This window comes from Blennius ocellaris, assembly GCF_963422515.1.
Source record: "Blennius ocellaris genome assembly, chromosome: 12".
NCBI classification, from domain to species: domain Eukaryota; kingdom Metazoa; phylum Chordata; class Actinopteri; order Blenniiformes; family Blenniidae; genus Blennius; species Blennius ocellaris.
In genome coordinates, this window is record NC_137661.1 from 1,806,871 (window position 1) to 1,820,198 (window position 13,328).

Genomic DNA, 13,328 nt, shown 5'->3' on the forward strand with positions numbered 1-13,328 from the left:
TGGGTCTGCAAGGAAGAACGGTCCGAGCTCGTATTATGTAATCTCTGATATATGGAATTTTGTAGCATTATGTAATCTAATATGCATTTTTGTAATCTCTTGTTTGTGTGATTATTAAATTCACTATTGAAGAAATTAACTGTTTCTGCCTCTCCCGGATCAAACGAACACGCAGGAATTCAGGGGAACACAGGTACGAATTCCAACAGCCTCGAAATTTTTCCAAAGAAAAAAGTGTGCCTTGGCTCAAAAAAGGTTGAAAAACACTGTATTAGTGTATCTGATTATCAGATTATAATAGTATTTTACCACATCATATTCAAAGTGTCAAAATAAGTCATTTCTACTTCAACCACTGGATCAGGGATTTTTTTTTTTATTTTAATGAGGCTGGATAAGGAATTTGGTTCAGGCTGTTCCATATGAAACCAGGTCTACTGTGAAGTTAAAAGCTGGAGATTCTTCTCGCATATGCTCAGTGTGGATTGTTTTTTTTCTTTTCTGGACCTGATGGATGAAGAGCTGAGATCCTGGTTCACATTCTTCCTTTTCAAAAACTTCTCCATCACTGTCACTGACACAGTACTTTGATATAAGATGGGAGCAGGAGGTGGAGATGAACCACACTGACGTCTGTCACTTTACATTTCACCGGCAAAGTTCTATGCTGCCCTCTAGTGGTGAAGAGTATTTATACATGATTACTCTGCAACACACTGAGGCTGTGAGAGCAAATGTTTTTTTAGAGAAAAAAATGTGAAATTGGATAATTTCCCATGGCACACCTGATTATATCTCGTGGAAACACCAGTGTGACACAGTGGTTGAAAAACACTGTCCTAGACAAACACATCAGGGGTGGTTGGGGGTGGATGTGTTTAACAGCCAAACCACAGCAAGAGTCACATCACATTTGAAACACACACAACACGTCCACCCCCCCCCCCCCCCCCCTGCTTTTCAATGAAGCAGAGGGAAGCTGAAAATATCTCCCAAAGGCATCAAATTACAGATGAGACATTTCCATGATGTCAAACAAAATTGTGTTTTATTTACATGTTTAAGTAACAGAAAACAAACAACAGGCTCCCAGAAAATGGCGTCTCTGGTTCACCATCGTGAAGCTCTTTTCTTCTTCTGTTGTTTTGCTTTCTTCTCTTGTCTTCTGGTCACAAACTTCTTTCCTTGTCCCAAATCTGAAAAACAACATGTGTTTTGTGTTAAACAATGCTGGTTAAACAGCCTATCAACCAAGGTTAGTGTAGCTCTCTAATTAACTAGATATAAAATAAAGCCCATCTAACCGATCCAGTCACTTTTCAATGATGAATTACAACTTGTCTTGTCATTGAGGTGCTTACTTGGATTATTGTTGGGCTGGTTCTTTTCCGTGGGGTTGGAGGAGCAGTCAGAAGTGGTGACCTTTGTCTCCTCTTTATTAGGTTGTGGTGATCTTTAATAAGCAAGAGGGAAAATTGTTAGTTTCAGTTCAGTTAGTGTTTTTTCTTAAAATACTCAAACTCCTCAGAGCGGTAGAGTTTGGACAAATACCTGTTGACAGAGGCTGGAGGTTGTTGTGAGACTTGTTGTGCCGGGGCCTGGTCCTGCTTGTTCAGGTCAGACTGACTATATTTGGACCAATATTTGCATCCGGGCCAGGTGATGCTGGCAAGTAGTGGCTCAATATAGTCAAATTCATAAGAACTGCAACTGTCGCACTCCTCCAGGGGTTTGCTGTAAGAGTTCACATTGGAACATTAATGATCATTACACTGAACAGCTTGCAAAAGCACAATGATGTTGAATATTTGTAACACTTAGCAGCTATTGTATTGGTCTGTTTGTTTAAAAGACTCAAAATCATCAGAGAGACGACGAGAGGACAAATACCTGTTGACAGTCTCTGCAAGGTCCAACTCCTCCAGGTGTTTTTTGTTATTTGAAGACTTTTCTTCACTGAAGGTGATGCTGGAGAAAAGAGGCTGGATATATTCATCCTCCTCAGAGCTGCAACCGTCACACTCCACTACGTGTTTGCTGCAAGAATTCACAATGGAAGATTAACAATCATTACACTGAACAGCTTGCAAAAGCACAATGATGTTGAATATTTGTAACACTTAGCATCTATTGTATTGGTCTGTTTGTTTAAAAGACTCAAAATCATCAGAGAAAGGAAGTTAGTTTGTACAATGACGTTGAATACTTGTAGACACACTTACTCGCTGCTGTCCTTTTTGTCTTTGAGACAGTCCAATGTAAGGAAAGAATGGGAGACGACCTCGGATGCTGTGACCCTTGTAAAATAATCTGTGTTCAGCATCTGTCCCACCAGGTCCATGAAGTCCTCCTGGTCACACTTCACAGCTGGGTCATCGTGTGTGGGAATCGCACCAGGGACCTTCCAGGAACAATAAAACAAGGCAAAAGGCCTTTAGAGACAGAACGGAACTTGTTCAGAAAGAAAAACTGTTTTCCAAGAAATTTCACAAACATTGAAAATGTCTTGAATTTGCTTGCGCAGGTTGTCCTGGGTCCATTCTGTTGACAGTGGAGGACTCATTTCACCTGGGGACTGAAGACAGGAAGGAATTGATTTACTACAGATGCAGAAGAAAAGTGAAAATACACAACTTTCACTGGTCAAACAGTCAAAAGAGAGACAGCAAACAGTACCTTTAAAGTCCAACCCTGGCCGAACCTGGTGCCGCTGAAGAAGTCCTCAGTCCGTGTGCAGTGGTCCAGCAGTTGGTTTGGCGGCTGTTCAATGACGGACACGATTTGTCTGACCTGTGGAGTCAACACAGTGTTGCAGCATACGTCCAAAAAGACACCAATGTTGCTCTACGCATTACCTACTATTATAGGAGCACTAATTTGAGTTAGGACTCAATGCACAAAGTGTCTTGACATTTAAAAACATGTTCACCCTTTTAACAACTCAGTGCTTCAAAGCAGTGAATAGAAACGGTTCCATGAATCACTGATTCCAACTCTGTCAAAGAGGTTTCAATGAAAGGAAGTGTATTATTTACCAGATCATCGTCATCCTCGGCTTGAAACAGTGGCCTTCCTGTGAGCAGTTCTACTGCCACGCATCCCAATGACCACACGTCGAAAGTGTAGTCAATGAAATTCCCCAGCAGAATCTCTGGAGGACTGAAAAAGACACAGGAAGGTGAGGATGAGGTGGTCTGATGAAGAACCTGAGAAGTCAGCTCACAGTGCAGATCCACATGTGCTCCAGATGTGTAGTCCAGATGTGGTTCACATACTTGTAACACAAGTTGCCCACGTATTTCCACTGCTTCTCCAAGGGGTTGCGTATGGCCAGGCCAAAGTCAATGACTTGTACTTGGAGTTGTTCTGCATCTCGATCCACCAGCATGATGTTGCTGGGATTCAAGTCAGCATGAACAACTCCTGCTTCCTTCAGGAAACTCAGAGCTTCAGCCAGCTGAAAGAAAAGACACGACAACACTCAAAATGAAATGCATTTCAAAAGCATCACCATTTTTACTACCGTTTTAAAGAAGTGAAGCTACACGTCCATCTACAACCCTAAACACGCTGCAAATACTTTACTGTGTTTCATCATTTCTGTTCTCTGACTTTAAAATTCAAGCTACGTCATGGAAAGGAAGTTGCAGCTGGAGAGTTTTAGTAAACCAAAGCATGGAATCAGGAGATGTTGAACAAGATGACAAAACAAAGAGAAAAAGAAGAGAAGAAGGTGAAACCTGATGGAGAAGTGCTCTGATGTCTTCCAGTGGAAGCTTCCCCCGCTCTCCCAGGTAGTCTGCCAGACTGATGTCTAACATGGGGAACTCGATGCAGAGGCTTCCCTCAAACATGAAGGAAGCATTACATGTGGCAATGTGGAACTCTTCTGCCCCCAAATCCTTGAGGTAGTTCAGTACCTTCACCTGGAACCACACAAGGCCACATGAAACCAACTGCTACATAAACATAGAGGCACCAAGTGAAATGGTAACGAGTGTTTTATCGTCTCACCTCCTCTTTCGCCTGTTGGATGAAGACACTGACTATTTTCAAAGCCACCACTTCATTTGAGGGTTTCTTCAAGCACCGGAGCACGGTTCCAGAAGAACCCTCGCCCAGGAGAGCCTCCACCAGATAATCACAGGTGGGAGATGAGATTATGGAGCCACTTGGGTAAGAACTGGAGTCCATCGCTGGTTCCTCAGCACCGACCGTCAGAGAACTATGAGAAATGTCTGCTCTGCTGCAGCCAGAGAGCCAAACATTTGGTGTGAGAGCAAAGCAGGCTAACAGTTAAAAATCACACATTAATATTCTGGGGTTAAGAAATACTAAACTTGTCTCTTCTCAGGTCTGTTTGTTTAAAAGACTCAAAATCATCAGAGATAAAGTTTGGACAAATACCTGTTGACAGTCTCTGAATGATCCAACTCCTCCAGGTGCTTTTCATTGGTTGAACACTTTTCTTCACTGAAGGTGATGCTGGAGAAAAGAGGCTGGATATATTCATCCTCCTCAGAGCTGCAACCGTCACACTCCACCACATGTTTGCTGCAAGAGTTCACAATGGAAGATTAACAATCTTTACACTGAACAGCTTGCAAAAGCACAATTATGTTGAATATTTGTAACACTTAGCAGCTATTGTATTGGTCTGTTTGTTTAAAAGACTCAAAATCATCAGAGAGACGACGAGAGGACAAATACCTGTTGACAGACTCTGCGAGGTCCAACTCCTCCAGGTGCTTTTCTTCAGGTGAACAAGTCACTTCTGGAAAGAAATCTTCTTGCACCGAGGGAAACCCATGGCTTGTTCTTTCCTGGCCATTCTCCACCTCTTCATGCAGGTCCTTCAGCGCTTTTTCCAGAGCACCGATTTTCTCCTGCTCGTCATTCAGATTTTTCAAAAACATCGCTGCAACTCCCATCACCTCCGCCGCGAGGGTCTGTCTGTTGATAGTGGGAGCGCCACTAATGTACTGCAAAACACAAGCAAAGACCATCATTAGACCTGCTCAGTTTAATTTTTGCCTTAGTTACCTTAGAAAACGTTATTATGGTCTTCAATCTTCCTCTCATTTCATTTACATCCAAAATGACGTGGTTCTACTGGAAATACTTGTATTTAACAACAACTTACATTCAAAATCTGGACCACTCCGTGAAGCACATTCCCCTCTCCGGTCTCCATCTCTGGAAGCTGTGGTGGGACCGTCAAGTTGTTCATCGCGTTGTCACGACAATCTGCAGCAAATATTTGTAGAAGTATATTGTCAATTTTTCACAGAAACTTGACAATTGGTAATGTCACCAAATGTACTTTTTTGCATTCAACTCACAGTTTTGACGGAAATAGAGAATGTTTTCTGGAATCAAATCCTTGAGAAGAATCTTGCAATGGATGAAGTCTCTCAGAGAATCGCTGTCGTGTGTCGAACTGGAATCTGGAGGGAAACTCGTGACTGCCAACACTGAACGAAGCTGATCCGGACTGAAAGGAAAAGGCCAAATGGCTTCTATCTGCGATCTGTCCTTTGATGTGTCATAAAGGGCTCTTTAAAAAATTGGAGAAGATCAAAGGTCCTTTGATCATCTCCACGAAGCTCCTCCCCAACGAGGCCCCGCCCCTTGAGGCCCTCAAAGGATGCATCAAAGGACACATCAAAGGACAGACAGCAGATAGAAGCCATTTGGCCTTTTCCTTTCAGTCCGGATCAGCTTCGTTCAGTGTTGGCAGTCACGAGTTTCCCTCCAGATTCCAGTTCGATTTCCAGTTCTTCATCCTCCAGCGATTGTTCGACACACGACAGCGATTCTCTGAGAGACTTCATCCATTGCAAGATTCTTCTCAAGGATTTGATTCCAGAAAACATTCTCTATTTCCGTCAAAACTGTGAGTTGAATGCAAAAAAGTACATTTGGTGACATTACCAATTGTCAAGTTTCTGTGAAAAATTGACAATATACTTCTACAAATATTTGCTGCAGATTGTCGTGACAACGCCATGAACAACTTGACGGTCCCACCACAGCTTCCAGAGATGGAGACCGGAGAGGGGAATGTGCTTCACGGAGTGGTCCAGATTTTGAATGTAAGTTGTTGTTAAATACAAGTATTTCCAGTAGAACCACGTCATTTTGGATGTAAATGAAATGAGAGGAAGATTGAAGACCATAATAACGTTTTCTAAGGTAACTAAGGCAAAAATTAAACTGAGCAGGTCTAATGATGGTCTTTGCTTGTGTTTTGCAGTACATTAGTGGCGCTCCCACTATCAACAGACAGACCCTCGCGGCGGAGGTGATGGGAGTTGCAGCGATGTTTTTGAAAAATCTGAATGACGAGCAGGAGAAAATCGGTGCTCTGGAAAAAGCGCTGAAGGACCTGCATGAAGAGGTGGAGAATGGCCAGGAAAGAACAAGCCATGGGTTTCCCTCGGTGCAAGAAGATTTCTTTCCAGAAGTGACTTGTTCACCTGAAGAAAAGCACCTGGAGGAGTTGGACCTCGCAGAGTCTGTCAACAGGTATTTGTCCTCTCGTCGTCTCTCTGATGATTTTGAGTCTTTTAAACAAACAGACCAATACAATAGCTGCTAAGTGTTACAAATATTCAACATAATTGTGCTTTTGCAAGCTGTTCAGTGTAAAGATTGTTAATCTTCCATTGTGAACTCTTGCAGCAAACACGTGGTGGAGTGTGACGCTTGCAGCTCTGAGGAGGATGAATATATCCAGCCTCTTTTCTCCAGCATCACCTTCAGTGTTGAAAAGTGTTCAACCAATGAAAAGCACCTGGAGGAGTTGGATCATTTAGAGACTGTCAACAGGTATTTGTCCAAACTTTATCTCTGATGATTTTGAGTCTTTTAAACAAACAGACCTGAGAAGAGACAAGTTTAGTATTTCTTAACCCCAGAATATTAATGTGTGATTTTTAACTGTTAGCCTGCTTTGCTCTCACACCAAATGTTTGGCTCTCTGGCTGCAGCAGAGCAGACATTTCTCATAGTTCTCTGACGGTCGGTGCTGAGGAACCAGCGATGGACTCCAGTTCTTACCCAAGTGGCTCCATAATCTCATCTCCCACCTGTGATTATCTGGTGGAAGCTCTCCTGGGCGAGGGTTCTTCTGGAACCGTGCTCCGGTGCTTGAAGAAACCCTCAAATGAAGTGGTGGCTTTGAAAATAGTCAGTGTCTTCATCCAACAGGCGAAAGAGGAGGTGAGACGATAAAACACTCGTTACCATTTCACTTGGTGCCTCTATGTTTATGTAGCAGTTGGTTTCATGTGGCCTTGTGTGGTTCCAGGTGAAGGTACTGAACTACCTCAAGGATTTGGGGGCAGAAGAGTTCCACATTGCCACCTGTAATGCTTCCTTCATGTTTGAGGGAAGCCTCTGCATCGAGTTCCCCATGTTAGACATCAGTCTGGCAGACTACCTGGGAGAGCGGGGGAAGCTTCCACTGGAAGACATCAGAGCACTTCTCCATCAGGTTTCACCTTCTTCTCTTCTTTTTCTCTTTGTTTTGTCATCTTGTTCAACATCTCCTGATTCCATGCTTTAGTTTACTAAAACTCTCCAGCTGCAACTTCCTTTCCATGACGTAGCTTGAATTTTAAAGTCAGAGAACAGAAATGATGAAACACAGTAAAGTATTTGCAGCGTGTTTAGGGTTGTAGATGGACGTGTAGCTTTACTTCTTTAAAACGGTAGTAAAAATGGTGATGCTTTTGAAATGCATTTCATTTTGAGTGTTGTCGTGTCTTTTCTTTCAGCTGGCTGAAGCTCTGAGTTTCCTGAAGGAAGCAGGAGTTGTTCATGCTGACTTGAATCCCAGCAACATCATGCTGGTGGATCGAGATGCAGAACAACTCCAAGTACAAGTCATTGACTTTGGCCTGGCCATACGCAACCCCTTGGAGAAGCAGTGGAAATACGTGGGCAACTTGTGTTACAAGTATGTGAACCACATCTGGACTACATATCTGGAGCACATGTGGATCTGCACTGTGAGCTGACTTCTCAGGTTCTTCATCAGACCACCTCATCCTCACCTTCCTGTGTCTTTTTCAGTCCTCCAGAGATTCTGCTGGGGAATTTCATTGACTACACTTTCGACGTGTGGTCATTGGGATGCGTGGCAGTAGAACTGCTCACAGGAAGGCCACTGTTTCAAGCCGAGGATGACGATGATCTGGTAAATAATACACTTCCTTTCATTGAAACCTCTTTGACAGAGTTGGAATCAGTGATTCATGGAACCGTTTCTATTCAGTGCTTTGAAGCACTGAGTTGTTAAAAGGGTGAACATGTTTTTAAATGTCAAGACACTTTGTGCATTGAGTCCTAACTCAAATTAGTGCTCCTATAATAGTAGGTAATGCGTAGAGCAATATTGGTGTCTTTTTGGACGTATGCTGCAACACTGTGTTGACTCCACAGGTCAGACAAATCGTGTCCGTCATTGAACAGCCGCCAAACCAACTGCTGGACCACTGCACACGGACTGAGGACTTCTTCAGCGGCACCAGGTTCGGCCAGGGTTGGACTTTAAAGGTACTGTTTGCTGTCTCTCTTTTGACTGTTTGACCAGTGAAAGTTGTGTATTTTCACTTTTCTTCTGCATCTGTAGTAAATCAATTCCTTCCTGTCTTCAGTCTCCAGGTGAAATGAGTCCTCCACTGTCAACAGAATGGACCCAGGACAACCTGCGCAAGCAAATTCAAGACATTTTCAATGTTTGTGAAATTTCTTGGAAAACAGTTTTTCTTTCTGAACAAGTTCCGTTCTGTCTCTAAAGGCCTTTTGCCTTGTTTTATTGTCCCTGGAAGGTCCCTGGTGTGATTCCCACACACGATGACCCAGCTGTTAAGTGTGACCAGGAGGACTTCATGGACCTGGTGGGACAGATGCTGAACACAGATTATTTTACAAGGGTCACAGCATCCGAGGTCGTCTCCCATTCTTTCCTTACATTGGACTGTCTCAAAGACAAAAAGGACAGCAGCGAGTAAGTGTGTCTACAAGTATTCAACGTCATTGTACAAACTAACTTCCTTTCTCTGATGATTTTGAGTCTTTTAAACAAACAGACCAATACAATAGATGCTAAGTGTTACAAATATTCAACATCATTGTGCTTTTGCAAGCTGTTCAGTGTAATGATTGTTAATCTTCCATTGTGAATTCTTGCAGCAAACACGTAGTGGAGTGTGACGGTTGCAGCTCTGAGGAGGATGAATATATCCAGCCTCTTTTCTCCAGCATCACCTTCAGTGAAGAAAAGTCTTCAAATAACAAAAAACACCTGGAGGAGTTGGACCATGCAGAGACTGTCAACAGGTATTTGTCCTCTCGTCGTCTCTCTGATGATTTTGAGTCTTTTAAACAAACAGACCAATACAATAGCTGCTAAGTGTTACAAATATTCAACATCATTGTGCTTTTGCAAGCTGTTCAGTGTAATGATCATTAATGTTCCAATGTGAACTCTTACAGCAAACCCCTGGAGGAGTGCGACAGTTGCAGTTCTTATGAATTTGACTATATTGAGCCACTACTTGCCAGCATCACCTGGCCCGGATGCAAATATTGGTCCAAATATAGTCAGTCTGACCTGAACAAGCAGGACCAGGCCCCGGCACAACAAATCTCACAACAACCTCCAGCCTCTGTCAACAGGTATTTGTCCAAACTCTACCGCTCTGAGGAGTTTGAGTATTTTAAGAAAAAACACTAACTGAACTGAAACTAACAATTTTCCCTCTTGCTTATTAAAGATCACCACAACCTAATAAAGAGGAGGCAAAGGTCACCACTTCTGACTGCTCCTCCAACCCGACGGAAAAGAACCAGCCCAACAATAATCCAAGTAAGCACCTCAATGACAAGACAAGTTGTAATTCATCATTGAAAAGTGACTGGATCGGTTAGATGGGCTTTATTTTATATCTAGTTAATTAGAGAGCTACACTAACCTTGGTTGATAGGCTGTTTAACCAGCATTGTTTAACACAAAACACATTTTGTTTTTCAGATTTGGGACAAGGAAAGAAGTTTGTGACCAGAAGACAAGAGAAGAAAGCAAAACAACAGAAGAAGAAAAGAGCTTCACGATGGTGAACCAGAGACGCCATTTTCTGGGAGCCTGTTGTTTGTTTTCTGTTACTTAAACATGTAAATAAAACACAATTTTGTTTGACATCATGGAAATGTCTCATCTGTAATTTGATGCCTTTGGGAGATATTTTCAGCTTCCCTCTGCTTCATTGAAAAGCAGGGGGGGGGGGGGGGGGGGTGGACGTGTTGTGTGTGTTTCAAATGTGATGTGACTCTTGCTGTGGTTTGGCTGTTAAACACATCCACCCCCAACCACCCCTGATGTGTTTGTCTAGGACAGTGTTTTTCAACCACTGTGTCACACTGGTGTTTCCACGAGATATAGTCAGGTGTGCCATGGGAAATTATCCAATTTCACATTTTTTTCTCTAAAAAATAATTTACTCTCACAGCCGCTGTCAACTGTGAGAGCAGTGTGTTGCAGAGTAATCATGTATAAATACTCTTCACCACTAGAGGGCAGCACATAACTTTGCCGTTGAAATCGAAAGTGACAGACGTCAGTGTGGTTCATCTCCACCTCCTGCTACCATCTTGTATCAAAGTACTGTGTCAGTGACAGTGATGGAGAAGTTTTTGAAAACCAGGATCTCAGCTCTTCATCCATCAGGTCCAGGTTTCACACTGAGGGAGTCAAAATAAAAATAAAGAAATTGGGAAATACTTTTGTCTGTATTTATTTGATTCCTGTTGATAAAGCATTGATGAGAATGACTTTATATTGTTAATAGAGGCTACAGAGTTTCACATTTTAACATTTTCGGGTGGTGGTGTGCCTCCAGATTTTTCCAAAGAAAAAAGTGTGTCTTGGCTCAAAAAAGGTTGAAAAACACTGTTCTAGACATTCCAAGGTGGATATATAAACAGTGGGGTGACGCTCTCTTGCTATTGCTGCTCCCAGACTGTGGAACAAACTGCCCCCCGACATTCGCACCACTACTGATCTCCGCCTTCTGTCTGGGGCAGTGTATTTTATTCTGTATGCTCTGTTTTTATGAATTTCTGCAAGGCTTCACCAACCTGCAGCACCGTCGCTCCTCCCACAGTCAGCACCTGTGTTTTATTTATTGTTTTTATGTATTATTCTTGTATTTATTTCTTAATGCATTGTTTTATAGCTTTGTTGTAAAGCACTTTGGATACCACTGGGTTATTGTAAAGGGCTATACAAATGAAATTTGATTGATTGATTGATTGATTGAAAAGCAAATTTCATGCTTTTATTAGTTGTGTATTATTATTATTCATTAATTCATTATTCAACTCAGCTACATATGTTTATTAATTGGCTTCGAACCCTTTCACCTACTTTCATTAGTACTTTTATTACGTTTACTCCAGACATTGCTGGAACAAAAACAAACAAAAAAAAACTCCTGAGCTCTGGGGTTGCAGCATCTTATCATTTTATCCTTCTCAATCCAGCAACACTGGAATTTTAAGTTCCTCTATGACTCAGGATTTGTTTAGAAAACACAAAGAAACCTCACGCCCAAGCTTGAAAGCCATTTCCATTCAGTCACAAAATGACTCTTTACATAAAGCAGCACCTTTGTTAATGAGGTTTTACTTTCAGGTTGATTGTACAACAACCACACATTTTCCAGCAGAGGTCCGGGGTCAGGGTTTGGTGCTAACGGAATATTATCAGGCCATTACATTCGTTTACGACTGCTTTGTACGTGTTTTTAGGAGTGTAAAACCAACTCGACCTTCTTTGTGGCTTCAAAGCACACGTGGCAAAAACAGGCTTAAATAAACTAATATTACAACTCCGAGTTTTATTTAAATAGAGAAGAGATGCTCATGCTGTTTTGAATTGGAGAACTTTGAAAGGGAAGGAGTAGACATGATGACACGTTGTGGCATTTATCAATAAAATGATCTCAGGCTGGGAGAACATTCAACTTTCCCACATACTTTGCTGCCGTTTTTGCACATATTTATCTATTTTGCACATTTACTTACTTCTACAGTCACTCTTCAGTTATAGGCTTATTGTTACAATGGTTTATAGTAGAAATAGATTGTGGTTTATCTTGTATCTGTATTTTGCTTCTCTTTATTGCTTTTTTTTTTTACCTTTTATGCTGCTGTAACAAATACATTCTCTCATTGTGGGATGCATAAAGCATCATCATCATCATCATCATCATCATCATCATCATCCATCCATCTTCTACACCACTTTATCCTGTTCAATTTAGGGTCACCAGTTCACCTCACATGCATGTTTTGACCTGGGGGGGGGAACTCCACACATAAACTCAGGACCCCCTCACAGTGAGGCAGCAGTGCGAACCACTGCTCCACCGTGCGCCTTCAGGGAAATGCCACTTTATAAAGTGTTCTTCAGAACACTCCCAGCCAGTAGTTCAGCATGTTGCTCTCCTAGTAGCAATAATAAATGCATGCAACCTGTATATGAGTTTTGTCTGTAGAACCTGTATAACCTGACCTGAAGAGGGAGCACACTGTGATGCCAACATCTTCACCGACATGGGACAATATGTTCACATGCATGGTGCAAAGCGTTGTCAATGTTGTCAAATGAGGATAAAGACTGGGAAACCTTGCATTTGTTCAAGTCCTCTTCCTGGTTGAGGTGGATCTGCAACTGCTGTGTCAGTCCATCACAAACAAAGCAGGGCATTCCTCAGGCATGTCTAAACAGTAGAGGCTGTGGGTGTGGCGGCATCCCCAGAATGCCCTTACCGCTCGTCAGCCAAGGAAATCTGCTCAAACTGTTTTCTGTTAGGGTGTGGAGAAGGCGTGTGTGTGAGTGTGATCTCTCTCGAGTTACGCATGGTATCCACATCAGCCGGGTCATCAACACTGCCAAAACACACTCACACACCCAGCGAGTGTAAATGACAAACTGATCGGACTTTACACTCCGTGCTGTTATCTGGGGTGATAGACCGTCTCAGGACCATACTTTCACACAAACACTTTGACAGGCTCGTAAAACAGTGTGTTCCAAGTAACAGGTCTGACACTGTGCTGGCTTTAAATCCTTATCAGCGTGGATTAGTGGGTCACAGAGGGCTCACATAATAAGTCATCTGCCCTCTTGGCACGTTAAAACAAGTAGACAGGCACCACGTCACTGTTTCCTCCCACTGAAAAGAGCAGCAACACCTGCAGGGTCATGAGGTAAAACCGACTCGTCAACCAGAGACCACAGGGAAAGTTTCACTTCC